Source organism: Cavia porcellus, unplaced genomic scaffold (genome assembly GCF_034190915.1).
Source record: "Cavia porcellus strain 051 isolate PalLab524CR breed Dunkin Hartley unplaced genomic scaffold, mCavPor4.1 scaffold_11, whole genome shotgun sequence".
In the NCBI taxonomy this organism is placed as follows: Eukaryota; Metazoa; Chordata; class Mammalia; order Rodentia; family Caviidae; genus Cavia; species Cavia porcellus.
The window spans coordinates 49,455,509-49,476,632 of record NW_026947494.1 but is presented as its reverse complement, the minus strand read 5'-3'; the positions used below and the strand labels follow the sequence as shown (position 1 = coordinate 49,476,632).

At 34.8% G+C, this 21,124-nt stretch overlaps 1 protein-coding gene and 1 pseudogene across 4 annotated transcripts in view; one reads left to right on the top strand and one right to left on the bottom strand.

The window, feature by feature from the left end:
• The window catches only part of Ndufaf2 (NADH:ubiquinone oxidoreductase complex assembly factor 2), a 200,387-nt gene that overhangs the window by 100,926 nt on the left and 78,337 nt on the right, over positions 1-21,124 (bottom strand). The gene's annotated exons all lie outside the window — the stretch shown is intronic.
• LOC111754811 (WD repeat domain phosphoinositide-interacting protein 3-like) overlaps positions 12,985-21,124 on the top strand; it is an 81,006-nt pseudogene continuing 72,866 nt past the window's right edge.

The window sequence follows — 21,124 nt, the reverse complement described above, 5'->3', positions numbered from 1 at the left end:
CATTACATAAAAGAAGCGAGGACAAAAATCTCAGATCATCTCAATGGACAAAGAAAAAGCTTTTGATAAAATCCAACATCCACTCATGATAAAATTCTGAAGAAAATAGGTGCAGAAGGTCTTCATCTCAATCCGATAAGACCCACTTATGACAAATCTACTGTCAACAACCCATTAAACAGGGCAAAAATTAAAGCTTTTAATAAAAGAATCAGGAACAAGATAAGGTTATCCAGTATCACCACTCTTGTTCATTATAGTGCTCAAAACTTTAGTCAGAGTACTTAGGCAAGAGAAAGAAATAAAAGATGTATGTATAAAAAGGAAAGAAGCGGGGGCTGGGGATTTAGCTCAGCGGCATAAGCGCCTGCCTTGCAAGCAGGCAGTTGTGCATTCGATCCCCGGTACCGATAAAAGCGAAAAAGACAAAAAAAAAAAAAAAAAAAAAAAAAAAAGGAAAGAAGCAAAGCTATATTTATTCATAAACAGCATGATCCTTTACATAGAAGATCCAAAGAATTCCACCAAATCCTAGGAATTATAAACAAATTCATCAATGTAGCAGAAACAAAAATCAGCACACAAAATCAATAACATTCTTGTATACTAATAATGAATTCATTGAGGGGGAAAATAGCACCATTCACAATAGCCTCAAGAAAAACTAAAATAAGATTAAACTAACCAAGGAAATGAAATACTTCTCTGTCTTAGTCACTTTGCTGTTTGCTGGGACAAAATACCCAATATTCACAACTTAAGGAAGAAGAGGTTTATTTTGGCTCACATTTTAGTCCACAGTCAGCTAGCTCTAAGGTAGGATGGCATGGCACAAGGGCAGAGTGGTGGAGATCTGTTCAACACATGGTGGACAGGAAGCCGAGAGACAGAGAGAGAGAGAGACAGAGAGAGAGAGAGAGAGAGACAGAGAGAGAGAGAGAGAGAGACAGAGAGACAGAGAGAGAGAGAGAGAGAGAGAGAGAGACAGAGAGACAGAGAGACAGAGACAGAGAGAGACAGAGACAGAGACAGAGAAGGTGGAGATAAACTTTCAGGACACACTCCCAGTGACATGGTATTTCCAATCAGATCCTACCACCTAATGCAGAATCAGCAATAAACTTCCGTAATCCAACCATCTTCCAAAAGCTTTACATATATAAACACATGAGATCCTTGGGGGCATCCAGATATAAATCATAGCAATCTCTACAAATGAAAACTACAGTACTGTGAAAAAGGAGATAGAAGACAGTAGAAAATGGACGATACTCCATGTATCTGGATAGGCAAAACCAGTTTTGTCAACATGGCCAGACTGCCAAAACTGGTACACATAATGCAATCCCAATCAAAGTGCCAGCAGGATTCCTTATCAAACTAGAAAAAAAAACCCCTAAAATTTATATGAAACCAGAGAAGACCTAAAATAGCAAAAGTAATCCTGCAAATAAGAACAAAACAGGAAGCATTTCAGTCTTGAATTTCAAGTTATATCACAAACTACAGTGATAAAAACAGCATGGTACTAGTAAACACATATGGATGGGGACACACACACACACACACACACACACACACACACACACTAGTGGAAAAAAATCACAGAAAATGCAGAAACACCTACAGGCACATTCAGGCATCTGCTCTTTCACAAAGTGGCAAAATATGCGCTGGAGGAAAGACACCCTCTTTGACAAGTGGTGATCAGAAAAACAATTACAAAAGTCCAGCTTTTTAAGCCAGACATTACATACATTTTATAAGATAAAGTGATGGTAAACTTTTCTCTTTTTTATTTTATAAAATAAAGTTATCTCTGATCAAATATACACTTGGCCCTTCCTGTACCTGTAGGTTCTATAACCACAGACAGAACCGAATATTCAATACAAAATTCTTAGGTTTTCATTTTTTAAAGCAAAATATTCAAAAAAACTGCAACCGTATTGAACATGTGGAGATTTTTTCTTGTCATTATTACCTAAATAACACAGTATAACAATTGATAACATAATATTTACATTCTATTAGGTATTGTAAGTAATTTAGATAGTTCAAACTATGTTGTATGCTGCACGTAGCATGCAAATAAAATGCCATTTTATATAAGGGACTTGAGGATTTACAAATTTTGGTGTCTGAAAAAGGTCTCAAGACAAATTTTCCATGGATACTGTGGGATAACTAAATATTTTTTACATTTATATGTATCCAATTTATTAATGTTCTTTTAAAATTAATAAATACTTTAAAGTTCTCATTTTGAGTTTTAATATGATAAATATCAATAAATATTCCATAAAAAACTCAACAGCCATGATGAATTTAAAGTGACTTTGAAAATAAAATGCTAAGACATATATGTACTACTAAAAAATAAAAAAAATCAGAAATTCAAAAGTCATAGTGCTAAATAATAAATGGATACGAAAGTTAGAGGAGAAAAGAACTCTTGCTTACCACAATGTTGAATGGCAAATATAGCACAGGTCCCAGGCTTGAAAAAATTAAAATTTTGTAACCATTGTAGTAAAGATAGGTTCTGACAACAATTATGAATGGGGATAGGAATGTATCTCAGTGGTCCAGTGTTTGCCTAACATATACTTAGTGCAAAGCTCTGGGTTTGCTCCTCAGCAAGGGTGGAGAGTGATTTATTAATAAAGGGGTATTATTTATAAATAATTTCCCTTTCCTCTACATATAAGGTGTTCTTACACATTTAGAAGTTAGATAAGACCCTAGGCTCAACACCTCACAACAACAATAAGATAAAACTTACAGCAGGGTGTGGCTATAATTTCAGCACTCTGGTAGGTTGACCCAAGCGGATGGTGAGCTGGAGCTCAGTCTGGGAAGTTTAGCAAGATCTTGCCTCAAAATTGAATAAGCAAACAAAATAAATAAATGTATTACTGTGGACGTAGCTGAGCAGAAAGGCCTTGGGTTCATCTCCAGTGTGAAAACATTTTAAAAAATAAGTATTAAAAAGTTGAACAAGACAAAAGGATTATTACAGATTATGCTACCTACAAATACTATCTTCCTAGGGTCTTAGCAACACTGTAAATGAGTTAGTTAGATCACTGACAGGTGTATGAGGAGACATCAATACTCCTAAAGAATGAGACAGCTGACATAGGCGTCACTTGCCCAGGACTACTAACTATACACAAGCTAGGACAGATATTTGGGTAGTCCTTAATCTTTAGATTCCAGTGTTTCAGAAATCAGAAGATATCTAAAACAGTGGGAGAGAGATTTTCTTCCAGCCAGTATCAAATCAAAGGCAGAAGCCTGTTTTGGCTGTGATCCAGAAGCATATGTGACCCCTGGTAAGGATTTTTAACCACATACCTACTCCCAGCCCAGTATTTCCCATTTGTGCAGCAGTGTGAGATGAGTGGGAAGCTGGAGGTGACTTTGGGCAGGAAAAAGAGGTGGCGCTGAGAGAGGTTACATAGATCTGAGATAGCTGTACCCATGTAAATAAGCAAATTTCAGGCTTTTGATGTTTGACAGGGACTTCAGGCTTAGAGGGATGGTGATGAAGAAGGTAAGGGGCCAAAATAAGACTCTTAACTGAGTGACTTTGCCTTTTATCACACTGGCAGCAAGCAGTGTGGAGAGGTGATAATTCTAAGTACAAAAGACTGAATTCTGCATTGGAAAGGGGGCTGGGAAGTATTAGTGCATAACATAAGAAAGTGAGAGTGATTGAAAGCCAGAAGCACAACCACATATATTAGATGTGCGTTTTCAAACTTGGTTATACTGAAGCATTGTAAGTAAAATGAACATCAATTATGAGTACTAAAATAGGAACTGTTACACTGAAAATCATTTTTACATATGATTTAAAGCATAATTTGATAAAACTCAGATGCAGCATCTATTTATTAAGAAACTGCTATGTACCAGGCAATGTTTAGTTTATCTCTCATCAATAAAAAACTCTTTTACAGGTGAGCAAAAAGAGGCCCAGAATGATTAACTTACCCAAATATACACAGCTAAGTGAAGCAGTATTAAAGCTGGCATTTGAGTTGAAGTGTTTCTCCAACTTCAACTATAAGCTCTTTCCATTTAAGGTTTTAAAATAAGCATTTGCAAAGTTGGTATTATTATAGATATCCAATTAAAAACTTTATTAATAACTGTCATAAACTATTATTTTTCCATGATAATTAAATGGGGCACTCCTGCTTGAAAAATGTGATGATTCTATAATTTGTCTTATTCTACATATATTTATATATTTGTGGAAGATCATCTTAACAGATAAAAGTTTTTTTAAAAGAATAATTAAAGAAGCCTTATAGATAAGCTTAATCTTTATAACTGTCAACTAATTCAAAAGATTACATAAAATCTTATTCCCTATAGTTATTCCTAGATTCCCTATAGTTATAGGTTTCTCAGAAGGAATCCCAGCATGTTTCATGGTAGAAAATCAGATATTGTATCAAAATGTTCAGTTATTCTGAAAGTTATATAATATGGGTTAGCCTTTCAAGATTCCAAAGCCCAAAAGTCTTAAACTATACCCAGAAAGACAGCAAAAACTAAACAAAACAAAACAAAGAATTCAAGGTACCCATTTATTGTATCAGTGCAAATGTTTTGTGGTGAGTTAATAGCATACTGGTGTTCTTTAAACCTGACCATTAATTTTTAAAAAGCCATTAAATTAAATTTATAAAATTTAGGCCTAAAACCTTGTATGAAGAATATTACCGTTTAAGAAAAAAAGATGAACCTATTGTAAATTTGTTTGTACTTTACACATACAAATTTTCTTATTTACTATTAATAAAAATGCTCCAAAATAGCCAGATGTAGTGGCACAGCTGTAATCCCAGTACTGGAGAGCTGAAGCAGCAGGCTTGCTATGAGTCTGAGGCCAGCCTAGGCTACATAATGAGTTTAAGGCCAGCCTGAACTACATAGCAAGACTGTCTCAAAGAAACAAAAAGACAAACAAAAAGTTTCATGATAATACTACACTCAAACAAGAATTTAAACTCCAAAAAATCTATTACTCAACCAATAAATGTATAATCTATTGTAGTTATACAGGAAGATTTACAAAAAAAATTAAACATTTTCTAATTATATTCACAAGTCAAGCATGGATGTCCTAGAAGTGATGATTATTTTACTTCATTTAGTTTTCTCTTATCACTGTGGAAATCAAACATTGAAGACAGTATGTTTTTCAAAGTAAAGAAAAATATTTGATATTTATTTTCCAAAGTGCAAGGAATATTTGATCCCCTGAAAAAGTAGAACTATAAGTATACTACCTCCTTCCCCTGGAGAAAACCATCAAGAAAAATCTAAACCATGAATTCATGACAATTTAATAGGTATAATAAAGTGTTTACTTAAAGAACTAAAGAAGCAGCCACTTCAGGTTTTTTATTGAGGTGCAGGCATCAATTTCTGAAAATACATTATTCACTTACTATATACTTCTTTCTTAAGGTAAGTCATCTCCAATGTGTAAAGTATATTTATAATTGAAAAATTTGAACACTTACCAAAATATCACAAGAAATTAACTTAGTCATCCTGCAATGAATGCATATGAATTATAGTGTATGTTAAAACATCTTAAATTCACATTAAAAATGAAAGAAAGGAAGGAGGATGAATTTCTTAGGCCAGTTAAGTAGATATTAAGACATATAGAAACCCTAGTTTTTAAAAAGACTATCTTAAAATAAGAGGACATTTATCACTATGATTGAAAATCTTCATTTTATATAATGATACTTGCTTAACTTAAGCATACAAATTACAATCTAGTACATTCCCAATAGGAAGGGGAGTATTTTTCTTCTCACAATTAGCAAACATTCATAGTGAGGTATAAATCAGTATAATTAAATATTAGATTTTCATTTTGAAAGTCTAAGTTGAACATTTTATGCTGTAGAGATAAAAATGAAAGATTTAATAAACTAGCAAATATTATTAGAATTTCCAGGGAATTATAAAGTTATGATACCTGTAAAGCTTAGGCCTAGCCCAAACTTTAGTTTGGATTTGAAATGTGCAGATATGGCAGCTGATTTATTTCTAGACCCACAGAAATAGATTTCTAGACCAAAAGCTTTCATAGAAATCAAATCTTGGTCATTTATCACAGACCATAAGAGTTAAGGACTGTTCTCTGAGCTACTGTTACTGAATCACAACACTATCTGAGCATTTTAAAAAATGGACAGCTTATGAAAATACAGCATGTTTAGTGGTACATTAGTCTTAATTTTTAAAAAATTGTATTTATTTATTAACCCATGAAGTTATGAATACTCTTCATTAATTTACTTAATTTAGTTAACCACCAGGCACTATTTATCATTAATAAACAGATTCATTCTGATACAGAAAAATCACATAATCATTTAATGAAATGTGACAGTTATTAGCGTAACAGGAAGTATAGTAGTATTTGAGAGCCAACTCTTTGAGCACAAAAATTGGGTTCAGTGAGTAAGAGGCTGAGATACTAATAATTTTCAAACTCATTTCCTTAAAATATCTTCAATAGAGTTTCAACTTAGTAAAACATTGAAGCCATGGCCCTGGGGATTTAGCTCAGTGGCATAAGTGCCTGCCTTGGAAGCAGGCAGTTGTGAGTTCGATCCCCAGTACCGATAAAAAGGAAAAAGACCAAAACAAAACAAAACAAAACAAAAAACATTGAAGCCAGGCTTCTCTGGTCCAGAGTATCACCCAAATGTTATCTCCTTCCTTTCTATAAAGACACCTCCTCACATTCTTAGGACTTTCAACCTTGTGAGAATAACTGATTGAGTTGACATTTTGTATTTTTGAGATTTGAAATTCTATACACAAACATATATTGGCTCCCTAAACAAAAATCAAGATATTGTGATTGACAGACGATCATATATTTGCTTCTTTCACTGTACCATCCTTCATCAAGCAATCTGTCATAAATTCCTAAGTAATTGGTACAGATTTACATGAGTCATTGTCATGGGTTCTAGGCCTCCAGTAGGACTCGGGGAAGACATTGTCATGGCCTCTATCTTTAGCTGGACTCGTGAGAGACATTGCCATGGGATCCAGGCCCTCAGCTGGATTCTTTGGGGTCTTTACTGTTTGGACAGATTTTCTGCACTTTTTTTGTGTTCGACTCTTTGGATGACTATTATAAAATAATTTTATAAATTATGCGTTCTGTATTACATTGTTTCCCTTGGAAACCCTGATTACAACAATGGGGAATCTCTTAAAGTGCATACTGAAAGTGGCAACTGCTTCTATGGAAAGGGGTACTGGCAATGCAAAACAGAATTATTACTCACAAAAGATAAACATTCTTTATTATGACTGGAAATGCACAAAATTTCCCAAACACAAAAACTGGAAAATCTTGACTTGATTAAAACACATCATATATATGTATTGAATTACCATAATGTACCCCATAAAGCTGTATACATTTCAAAAATTAAAAATTCTTTATTTTTAATTAATAATTAAGCTTAATAATTTTTCCTACCTTTGCTACTTCTTCGTAAGCTTTCAGCTTCAGATATGCAATTCAGTCTAATTTAGCAACATATCATAATTTTATGTGAATGTGGATTATTAATGTTTATGTGATACATTTAAGGGATGAGCAGGATTACATTTGAGCAATAATTATGTATATTGTTATAACAGGTGCTGTTTTTATTTTCTTTAATTCCCACAACAATCTTCATTTTTATAATTGAGGGAGATGACACTCAGTGAACATTTTAGGGGCAAGGAAAAGTGTGTTTTTAATTTTCATATGGACATTAAAGAAGTATGTTGATATAATCCCTCTCTTTGCTACAAAAAAAATCTCTAAGTAATCAGGTTAGTAGTGCTTCCTTTCTTTTTCTGCTTTTTTTTTCAAATTCATTTTAAAATCATTTTGTGTATACTTTCCACATCTTCCCGCTTTGCACTATAGAACAACTTTCTGTTCTGGGGCAAGAGCAGTGTGTGTTAGCTAGCAAAAGAACTAGAAAAATCAAAATCTGAGCATCTGCTCGTTTAGCTGTCAGAAAAAAATAATGCATAATTTGAAATCTCTCTTGCTTCTGCTTTTGATTTTAACTGAATCAATCCCAGTTGAAAAATTTTTTTCTCATATATATTTTTCTTCTTTTAAAAATGGAGACAGTTATTGCATTTCTACTTTCATTGTTAATCAATACATTTTGTGAATGTGCTATTCAAATAAATTATACACTAAATGGGCTTTGTGAATTATTCTGAACTACAACATAACGTAATTTGTATGGTAAAATGTGTTGAATTTAAATAAGTTGCCTATATGCAACTTTTGGAATGCAACTAATTTGTAGATTAGAAACTTGCTATACTATTAAAACATATAAAAACAGTGGGTCTTTGGGCCTAGTATCCAAGGTAAAAAGAAATAATACTAAAACACAGAAATATTGCAAACATTTTGTCTTGCTACAGAGTTGCACATTTAATTTGTCCCGTGGAATTCGGATCTTAAAATACAAAGAGCAGAACACTCAAATATTTGTTGACAGTAGTTTGAGCTTCCTGCCATTTTGCAGCGATTCCTTAAAAGTTTTACCAAAGATACGATAGGGATCAGTTTCCATTATTTCAACATTTATCTTTATGATGAACACTTCTGGGATTATTTCTGTAACTGTACCCACTCGAGGCACTCCAGTATGAACTTGTTTAAATCAGTGCTCTCCCTAGATGTCTTTACACTTTTGTAACACAGAGTTCCCGTATTTTATTGTTATGTTGCTGTTAGCAACCAGGCGTTCAAGTTGTTCTGTCTTTATGGTAAGGCCTTTTAAGTTTCCATCTGTGACTATTTTGCATTGAAGCAAGGGAAATATTTAAGATATGTCAAGCCAACTGGTCAATACAAAGTCATTTTTGTTGCTGATAACAATCAATTGATAAGAGGTAGAAACTGCTTTTGAAATCCTGGTGTCAGTCTGATTCTTATAGGTAGGAGAAAAATGTCACATTCCCAAATATCCCATAACCGTAAGTATTCTCATCTAACTAGACAGACCCAATTTGGTGACACTGATTACATAGTCTAATCAGATTTGTCTGTGACAAATGCTGGTATTGAATACCTAGCTGTAAAGCTTTCCCGCTGTTAGCTCTTACTGCCTCACATGTCACCTGCTCAGAACTATTTCATAGGCTGAAAAGAAATTTATGGTCTGGCTTGTGTAATCAGTGGTTAAGACACGTGCTCTTACTAGGCTTCAACTGCCTTCTCTTTCAAATCTCTCCAATCTTTTGACAGTACTATTATTTTACTATTTCCTAACTGAAAAAGACACCATTTTAAAAAAATGTAAATATACTTACTACTATAGCATTCTTGAAATTATTTGGTTCACATGGCAAATTTTATGTTATTTACCACAACTTGATTTTTTTTTAATTTAAAAAAAGTTCATTTGACTGTTTTCCTATTGTTTTTCTCCCCCCAACAACATAAACTTTCAAACAAGACATATTTTCTCCCAACGTTCCTCCAATTTATTCCTTTTATTTTATATTTATACCATACCTTCATCCAGGGCACCCATGTTTCATACCTACATTAATTTTTAGGTTTTCACTTAACCACACTGTACTCTGATATTTATTATTTATTGTTCAGAAACTCTTTCTTTAGAGACTCACTGTTCCATTACATGTAATCTTGCTTTGTTCATGGGGTTTAGGGGGTAACTATCACTCCACCTAGACATAAGAATGTAAACAAAGTTTGCCAGAGTATTCCAATCCTTTTACCACAAAAACCAAAACTACATAGACCTCGAACTGCTGTGATCAGTATCCTGTGATATGGAGAAAAGCTAACTACGAATAAAACCATTTTAGAACGATGTCATGGGCAGAGAATATATCCTGATGATACTGAGCATTTGAGTATAACTTAATTTTTGTTCAGTTATATTTGCTACAAAATATATTATTTAGGTTCGGCTAAACTATAGTAACAAATAGACTCTAAAAACTAAGTAGCTTAAACAATAATGAATATAGTAATTCTTATGTGAACAGATCTGGGTGAATGTTAGATATCCCATGCAACTCTATCCACACAGTCAAGGACCCAAGAACCAGGATGAAGGCTTATTAAACAGGGTTTTCCTGAGCATTGCTATTTCATTCAGCTGGAGGGAGGGAGGATTACTGAGAAGCACATTATGAAGATTTTTATGGGCTTGGCCAGGAAGCGACTCAGATCACTCCTACTTAACAATGTACTGGAGAAATCTTAAGACATACAGTCACACAATTTCAAATGAAGCTGGTAAATGTAGTCTAATTGTGTCCAGAAAAAAAAAAAAGAGTAAGTCTTGGTAGGAATCTAGTGGTCTCTGCCACAAATATAGTCTTAGATATAAGAAGCTGGTTATCAGACTATATTATATTGGCCCCCAGAAAATCTGTTTATATTGAATTAAAAACCTAGTAGGATACTATTACTCATAATTCAGGGATACTATAAGAAAAGTCTAGGGAGGCATGGTGGTACATATCTGTAATCCACAGCTACTTGGGAAGCTGAAGCAGAAGTATTACAAGTTGTTCAAGGCTAACCTAGGCAATTTAGCAAGACTCTGGTACAAAACAGAAGGCTGAGGCTGTAGTTAAGGTACAGAGCACCTGTTTAATTATATATGATGTCCTGGGGTTTAATCTCTAGTATTGGGGGGTGGGAGGAAACAGTGTAGAAAAAGCCCTTATCAGATCTAATCAAAGACATTACAAACCATGGGAGAATGTCACATCGGATATCAGTACTAAAGATAGTAAAAAATAATTATCCTTTTTTTTAAATAGGTCTATGAAGAATTAGTAACACTGACACGGTATAGATGAGGATGTAGGAAAAGTAACAAGTTCTTAGACTGCATGAAATATAAATTAGCTAGTATACTTGTGTGACCAACTGTTTCCTTTTCTAGACTAACTACATAGAAGATTAGGGATGTGGTCACAGTTATCTGTAATGGGGTATTTATATTGAATTTTTGTAATTTGTTTAAGGTAGATTGTTTTTTTAGAAAGTATTTTTCTTAGAATAAAAGCAAAATTAGGCTACTTTTATTTCTGGAAAATAAAAACCAGTTATAGTCCTTCACACAGCTCTTTAGATGATTAATCCATAGCTCAGTCTAAAGGTTTTCCCTTTTTGAGCTGCCTGCAACTAAGCTCAGCACTGTATTTGGGCCTGATCTTAGAAAATGTGCAGGAATTAGAGTTGACCAGAACTTTATATTCGACTCTAATTTTTCCCACCCTTATTTTACTTTCTCCTTTCATTGTCATTTTATGCCTCTATCTTTGAATTCTCAACCTCATGTCCCTTCTGGAAGACACACATTTTTTATTTTATTTCATTTTGATGTTGGGGACTCAACGCAGGGCTTCATACAAGCTAAATCTAGTAACAGTTTTATTGCACCACAATTCTATCACCCTCCTCTAAGACTCAAAATTCTGTAATGTGTATAGTAAAAATTTTCAGATAGTAAAAATCTAAATTACTCATTTTGGTGTTTGTATACGCATTGAGTGGTTAAGTCAAACACTGTACTAATATGGGGGAAAAGAGAAAGAAGGCTAAATTGCTTATATTCTGATTGAATGATTCCAATATTTTTTCACTCTGACTCATATGTGACTGCCTAATGGCCTCACATTCTTGGAAGCATACCAAGATGTATGGTATATACAATTTCAACATGATAGTAATACATTTGTCACTTGGGCTATAATTGTTCTGGGACATACTGGTGGTCTCAGGGGCCAGATGGTTAAGAACAGGTGACTAGAATATAGATAGGTAAGTACAAGAGAGAAAGCTCTGTATGCTTTTGGCACCAGACAGGAAAAAATAAGCAACCCAGAATTGTGAGGTAAAGAGAAAAGGGAAACTTTCTGTAAGAGACACCTACCAAATAAAGAATAAGATAGAAAAAGGAGAAGAATAATGGTGATTGGACGGATCATTTCAGAAAATGGAAAATTAAGATGACAGATTTTACATGAGAAAGATGGTGACAATATTTTGGGGGACTTGAATATAAGCTACTTTGCATCATATGTGATCCTCTCTGTGTCACTAGAAAATCAGCTAATTCATAGGATAGGACCTTTTAAATAAATGAACCCAATTCCTCTGAACAGTAAGTATTCCCAATTTGATCATTTTAATGATTTTTAAAAAAAATTTTAGGTTTTTAAAAATTCATTCTTTAGTAAACCAAATACCTTTTATGTTCTCACTTTGGACCTCATCTAATTATTAACAAGGCATGGTGCATACTCTAGCATAAGTAAGTCTTAATGAGATTGGCTTTGCGGGTACTAGAGCTGGGTATTGAATCTGTGATTTTGTACATGCTAGGCAAATGCTCCAACACTAAGCAAAATTCCCATCTCTTTATTTTGAAACAAATGTCTCTACATTTTCCAGACTAGCTTTGCAATCCTCCTGCTTTAGCTTTCTAAGTAGCTGGAATTACAACCATGCACCACCTCATAAGGCTCAAGCTGTTTCTTAAAGCTCTTACATATTCTAGTCATTTATTCAAAAACATCATGCATTAGGTTAAAAAATGTCCTCATAAAATTTTGTGTAGCTAAAGATGATAGCTGCACAACAGCATAAATGTACTGAATGCCACCATATGGTACTTTTAAAATAGTTAATTTTATGTTATCTGAATTTGTCCTCAGCAGCTGAGGAGGACAAATGCTAAAAGCATGAAGAGTTATGGATGATTATGGCTAGAAACAATGCAGCGAAACTTCATACAACTGGCTGCAAGAAAAGCATTTCAGGGTAACAAGGTGCCATGAGCTCATGCGAGCTGATATATCTTATTAGCACCAGCAATGATTAAAATTAAACACAAAAGGCAATAAGTACCTATGGGAGTTCTGTTCCCCCACACCCTTTCTAGTCCCCTCGCCCTTCAAAAGGTGTACCGACTTGGGAAACACTGGATACCAGGAGGCACCAGGAACTTTTTGCCTTGTAATCTGTATAATGGGTTGCTGTACATGAACTTCACCCAGGACCACAGATGCTTTGCATGTTGGTTGGAAAACAGATTTTGAATCTATGAGACTGATCCACTCAAAGAAAAAGAAACAAGAATTTTGGGAAAGAGGAGTTGGCTGTATAGAAATATTATTTCATTGTAAATATTCAGATTTCATTGGAGGTGGGAAAAAGCTCAAATGTCCTCCTAATAAAGTGATGATTTGGAAGAGCTGAAGAAGACTATTACAAAGGCAGGGTTCTCTATGGAGGTCTAGGCAGTCAAGTTACAACATGATAGAAATAGTGATTGTTTTGGACTCATGATTAAGGTGTTCACATTCACACACATTTTCCACCAGCTGCTCATCTTTGAAACTTGTCATAAACCTAAAGGCCTTTGTGTCTATGACCCAGAAGTACACATTCCTCCTTGTCTTCCTGGGGACTCACACAGGCCATGTGTAGGTAGGTCCTGACCAGTATCTAGAAGCCACTTGTGGACATTGCTCAGGATGGTTTCCTGAGCTGCATCACTTCAATCTGCAAGGAACAAGAATTACAACTACCTCTGAAAAGGAAACCCTTATAAGAATTTGGTACTTCCTCAAGGCATAATTGCTACAAAGAGGCTCTCAAACAGCTAATATCTACTGTATCAACTTCAATCAGCATGCTTCCTTTGTAGTCAGGGTTTACAAGGAATAGCTTTAATACAGGACATAATTTATAGGATTACTTTATAATATTTACCGAAAGAGTCAAATGCAAAAGAGTGCAGGCAATCTGTCCACACACTAGAGACTTAAAATACACAATTGAGGGCCTGGATCACACAGTAATGTTCTACATGGGTCCAGCTGAAGACCTAGAGACTTTCGCAATGTCTTCCCCAAGTACAAGTGGAAGCCTAGAGCCCAAGACAATGTCTCATGCAAGTCTGTATCAAGGATCTGCACAGGAGAGGCCAAAGGTCAGTGGTGAAAGCTAGAAAGTCTGTGGCAGCAGGGTGAAAAATCCGTGCCAGCAGGGTGAAGGATCCATGCCAGCAAGCTCAGGAATCTGCACTGGAGCAAGGAAGCAATGCTCAAGATAAGAACCAGAGCTCCCCGAAAAAGAGACACAGCCATCCTCAGTGACAATGAGGTCCCAAGTTCCTCCAATGATAACTGCCAAATTCACATAGTAAGCCAGGGTGACGAGCTTCTCCAGGAGAATCAACAGCACACCATCTTCCCCTCAGTTCTCATTTTATACTGTTGGCAACAATCCTCAAGTGGCCCTTCCACACCCAGCACTTTGCTGATTCAATTCAGCTGGGTGTTACAATTTATCTTTTTTTTTTTTTCTTTTTCCTTTTTATTGGTACCGGGGATCAAACTCACGACTGCCTGCTTGCAAGACAGGCACTTATGCCGCTGAGCTAAATCCCCAGCCCCTTACAATTTATCTTTTTTTTTTTTAATTTTATTTAAGGAGAAAGAAAAAAAAAAGCAGAGAAAGGGTACAAGTTATACAGATTTACAGAAAAAAATAAACAGTAGGAAATCACTAGTTAATGGATTACATATTGTCATCTTAGAAATAATTGTTCAAGTCACAAAATTAAAGCTTGTAAAGTGGACATTCCAACAGTGAGACTGCAAACAGTTCTGTTCAATGATCCAACAAAACTCAGTGATATCATTATCTATCTTATACACTTATATATACATGCAGTTATATCGTTTAGAGCACTTTCTTTTCCTCTCTTTTGTACAATGACAATTACCCATTTTGGGTTTTGTTGCTCCCACAGTTCTTATTACTTTTTTGGAAGGGAGTAGAACCAAATGTGACATAACAGAACAGAGTCAATCAAATCAAAAGGGTGGACATAATAGATAATGTAAAAGCATAATACAAGGTGATCAACAATGGTTATACAATTTATCTTTAATCCACAATTTCCTCTTCTGTTTTTACAGTGATCATGGCACAGTGCACATTTTTACAACCATGGATCTAATAAGCGGTATAGTTTGGTGTCAGAGTTTCTTTCTAAAACACTTCTGTTCCAAATGGAGTTTCTCCAAGTTTCAAGTCCCCTTGGGCACTCTTGCATTTGTGTCTTTGGGACAGAATTAAATGCAGTCACCCAGACCTATGCTGACAGCAGCTTCTACAAGTTTTGTTCAACTCCAAGGTAGAGTACATCCAGGACATGTACACACAGTTCCTGAAGATGCCTAAAGTCAACCTGGGACCTCAGGTTGTGAGTGTCATGGGTGCCTATCTCTCAGTGCCCCACAGACTTCTGGGGCTGATGCCAGTGACTGGGGGGGGGGGCCTTAGGGGAGAAAGGGACTGAGGGACTACTCAAAACTTTGACCTTGAAGCCATCAGTGGCTGTCTGTCTCCCTGAGAAAGCCTCCTGGGCTCTATGTTAAAGAAAATAATCATCAAGACACCACAGGCACTTAGTGACTCAGGCAGCTCGTGCCTACCTACTGGCCACTGCCTTTAGTTCAACTGTGACATTAACCTTAGGGGCTCTACAGCAACCTCACACAAACAAAAGTGCCTCAGAAATCTTGAGACTGTGCTGGAAAAAGAATGCACACAGTGAAGTTTGTTTCTATGGTAGATCCCATTGTTTTTCCTGAGCTGTGCAGGCGGGACTGTGCAGGTATATCTTGGCATCACATATCCCAGGCTGATTCTTCAGGCTAAAAGTACCAGCAGCCTTCACCATGGAGACATCTTATGTTCCTGACTCTATGGGAGCCATTAAGATGAGGCAAATAGTGAAAGCCTCAGTAAGCAGATATCCCCATCCTCAAGCTCCAGGAGATAGGAACGGCTGGGGCTCCCAGTTGGATTTGGGTTAAGGCTGTTTGCCCATTATATGTATGGCAAAATGTAATGTGCAGACTTTAAAAATCGGTTAAAGAAGACATTGTCACTTACTTTAAAGGACTTCTCCACAGAGTTGCACAAGGAGTGTCTTCTGGGCCCTCTGTGGTATAGGAGAAAATGTCTTAGCTACTGGTCCATTCTCTTTTCACCATTTCTCCAACATTTATAAGTATTGAGTAAGGTAGGGTGAAATACATTGAAATCTTGTCTTGGTTACTTTTCTCTTATTGCTGAGACAAAATATCTGATGCCCAAAACTAGGGAAGGACAGGTTTATTTATCTTACAATTTTGGAAGCTACTTACCTGGTTCCAAAGCAGGTTGTCATAGCTGAGGGGCAACTGTTCATAGCGGCCACAAACAGAAAAAGCAAACAGGGTAAAAGAGAGGCAAAAAACACTCTTTTTCCCCACCCTTATATTATACGCTGGCTCCAACCCTGGGTGGATGCTGCAGTCACGCCACTAATCCCAGTGCTAGACAATGAACCAATCACAAAGGCTAAATTTAGCCACCTCCATGATTGCATGAGGTTTGGGGGGGCCACCTAGACACAAACCACAACAAGATCATAGTTTCATAATGAAAAAACTTACTTTTGCATTATTTTAGCTGGCTGTGCATCACAATAACTGTGCAGGGGGAATATAGGAAGCATCTTTGTCTTTGCTCACGTAGTCAATGAACAGCAAGGTGTATGCACATGTGACAAAGTATCAGTGTGTGAGTTTTACCCATCTTATGCTACATGTTACATTTTTATGCATTTGTAATTCATTTTATTCATGTTTAGATTTTCTTATAGAATTAGCCCAACTCAGTACAATATCACATGAAAATCTGATTTTACAGGGACTGGGAATTTAGCTCAGCAGCATAAGCACCTGCCTTGTAGGTGCATGGTTGTGAGTTTGATCCTCGGTATCAAATAAATAAGTAAATAAATAAAAAGAAAATCTGATTTTACAACTTTGGGAGTGATTCATCAGTTGATGACTACAGATGATGATATGAATTATATAAGTCAAAGAAGTTGCAACAGAAAGATGAAGCAAGATATGACAGAGAAGTAGAGAATGAAGACCTTGATTCAGATGAAAAAAACCCCAATAATGTAAATAAATGTTTGCTCAGTTGAAATGCTACAAAATGAATATATATATATATATATATATATATATATATATATGAATGATCCAATGTTCAAATGAGGTCAGAAAACGTTAGGTTCTTGCCATGGGTTAAACCTACTAGATAGCATACTGGCACTGCAATTCAACATTGCAAATTGTTTGTAATGGATTATATGCTACAAAATGCTCTGAAATACACTAATAATGAAACACAAGTAAAATGTTTCACATGTGCCAATAGTAATATTCAGGAATATGTACATTGTGACATCTTACTATATGAACCAAAAGCAGGACTTTTTCATTCAAATCATTAGAACCTAAAGGATTTATGAAGTGATGAACATAGCACTGAAATTTTAGAACAATGATACTCAAGAGATTTTGTTTCCTTCAAAATCACCTACATTTTTATGAGAAAAACACCTGCTAAGAAACAAAAAATCCAACAATTTAGCTGCTGTTCACTCATTTTTTGAAAGCTTTGTTTTGAACTGTCAAGCAATTTATGCACTATCTGAAAACATGACAATTTACAAACAACTTGCATCATTTTTTGGTCATTGTAGCTTTTAGAATATATGTCAAATAAATCTTCTAAATATGGTATAAAATATATGCCCTAATAGATGAGAAGATGTTTACCACTTGAATTTAGAAATTTATTCTGGAACTCAATCATCAGGTCTTTATTCATGCAATAATAAAGTGTATGACACTAAGAACAGACTTGCTGCAACTATTTCAAATAGTTACCAAAATGTCACATTTGACAATTGGTTCACTAGTTACCCACAGATGTTATATTTGCTAAAAGAATACCAGTTGACCAGCACAAGAACTATTCTCAAGAACAAAGTGGAGATTATCCCCAAAATGTTCCAAGTTCACAGTAGAGAAATGCATAGTATAATCTTTGAATTTCATAAAGATATAATATTGGCCTTGTACATGGTAAAGAAAAAAAGTAGTATTGATAATGTCAGTATTATACTACAATGATAAGATTGGTAGTGAATCCTGAACACCGTTAAGCCCAGAAATTATTACCTTTTATAACAAAATGAAAGGTAGAGATGTTGGACAAATTATGTAGCAAGTATGATGTCTCTCAAAAAAAGTGTTGGCTAATGGCTGTGTTTTATTCAATCTCAAGCATGCCAGGTATAAAGTGTCAGTTTACAAAGAAAATAACAAGTGCAATATATCATGGAGAGATTTTCTTACAGAATTGGGACTGGAACAGATAATCTACAGTTACAACAGAGGAAAAACAATATGTATCTGCCCAAAATCTCACAAAAGAATTGTGGAGCAGACCGATGAACAGACAAGTCAAACAGCACAAGAACCTCCTAACAAAACAGAAAGGCTAGTGAGATGCCATGTACATCCTACAAAAAAAATACAGGAAAACAAAACATATGTGCTATAACTGTAAATGATACTTATGTATGCAACATGCTGTTTTTACATGTGAAGTAGGAGTCATAACTAAAGTAAAGATTATTTTTGTTGTAGAATTTTATTTTCATCTCAGTTCATATAGGAATTGTTATTTCTTTTTAGATTTTGTAAAAAAAAACTTGGAAATGTTCCTAAGTAAATATTTTATAAAATAATAAAATTTATAAAGTTAAATAATTGATAGAAATACTCCTAAAAAATAAATACAGCTGTTTTATCCACCTTACACTCCTTGTCACAAAACTTAACCTTACTCACTGTCAGAGTATCTGCATGCCAACATTTTGGGAATAAAAGGAACATATTATTTTTTAAAATTTCATAACTAAAACAGGTTATGGGCTTCACATTGTCACGGCTCCTTGAAGTACATATTTAATTTTTTTTTTTGTACCTGGCATCAAACTTATAACCTTGCACTTACCAAGCAAGCACTTAAGCTGCTGAGCCAAATCCCCAATCCCATACTTAATTTTCTTAAATTCCCTTGAAGAATCTTAATTTCATGGTTTTGATTTCAGGCTGCAAACATTTACAGTGTACATCACACAGCAAGCTCTGGCTCCAGCCATTTCCTTACTGTCACGTAACTGACTAACTTCATATGTGAGTTTTGGTGTTAAGGATGTATGTATATATGTATGTATGTATGTATATAAGGATGTATGTATATGTATTTAACATTTTGTAGGGCTTTTATATGTATTGAATCATGAAATTTAATTTTGCAGTTACTTGTACTGTTTCTTTTAAATAAAAGTGACTAATTTTGTTGTTTAAAACACAACAAGCTTTCTAGATTCCTCTGATGTAGCAAATTCCTCAGTTTATGAGGTCTACATAATTAACTGCACTCCAGGAATCTGTACCGACAAAGTGAATCTCAGAGAGTCAAGTCCGTTCTTGGAAGGTTCATTTTGTGCATATCCATTGTAACACTTCTTAGCTGTTTCTAAAGAGAATCAAGCTGAAATAACTATGTCTGATTTTAAGCAGTTAATTCATAGTTGTTATTGAACCTATTCCTGTCCTCAAAGCAAAACTTGCTTTGAGATCTGAAAGCATTCACAATGGTCCTAAGTGTAGGGCATATGAGAGTAGGTTTTCTACTGGTCGTGGGACTAAAGAGATAGTGGGCTCATCCTAGAAGGCCCAACTATGCCCAACTACAGACTATTCCCTTGAGACAACAGAAAATCACTGACAAATTTAATAAAGCAAGAGAGTAAGAGACTCAATGGTATATTGGGTGGTAATGTCAACAATGGATGGGAATAGACAGGATTAGAGAACAAGACTGTAATACTGTAATACTCAAGTGAGAAATTTTAAAAATATAATAGTTAAATTTGAGGTCAACTGGATAAAAGGTTTGAGACCTGGAAAGAGCTGAATACAGGCTTTGAGACATGGTTAGCAGGTCCTTTCCTTAATTTATTCCTTTTAATTCTTACTTTTAAGTAGTATTATTTTTATTTTATAGATAAGAACACTGAGACTTGGGTAAACTTGGGACCATGTCTTACAATTAGTTGAAAGGAAACTGGAATTTTAATATAGATTTGATTTTAAAGAGAACTTCTTATTAATTGCAGTTCTAGCTTTGATGGAGGATAAAATTGAGGTTTTATTCTTTAAACAGTTTTTTCATATGTGATGAGATTTTTAAATTATATGATCTAAAAACCACCTCAATCTGAAAATAATTCTTTTAAATTTTCCTTAATAAGGTAACTCTTTGTACTAAGTAAGACGAGGCTAAAATTACTATATCCTCATGTGAGCATTTATGACATTTTTAATAAAAGGTTACATGAATATGTTGACTCAGGTACTATACAATTAGAGGCTATCGTTCATACATGTATTTGATTTTTAAATTGCCAAATTAAAATTCTCCCAATACATTACAAGAATACAAAATTCTGAATAAATCTAAATACTTAATTTTAGATACTAATATATGTTGATTTTTAAAAATGAACTTTGGTTCCAACAGAAAGATGATGAAAATAGATAGTTTTACTTTGCACATTTGTGTCAAAACCATTTGAGACACAAGCACAAACCTTGAAAAAGTGGACTCCCTTATATTATAGTCTTCTGCCACCACACCTCTCTCAAATTACTCAGAACTCTGCAAGTCCTATGGTCTCAAAGATGACAATTTACCCTGATTGCCTCTATCAGTAGATATATAACATCTCAGTGATAGAGAAGCAAGACAGTTCTTCCCTAACATGTCTAAAAAATAAAAAAAAAAACTCAATAAATCTTACAAGAGAAACTCCTATGATCATTAGACCAGGTGTAATGTCTTGATGAAATAGGATGTAGCTTCTGACAATAATAATTTCTCACTGCAAATCTTTAAACATTTTCATGATCCATATCTATAGGCAAATTCATGTATTCAACAAGAATCTTATTAATAGGATGCTTGTCTTATTGTTCATTTCATGTTAAACTAAAAATGCTTTAAAATAGTTCTAAATATCCTGATTTAAGAGCAGCCACATTTTTTACTCAA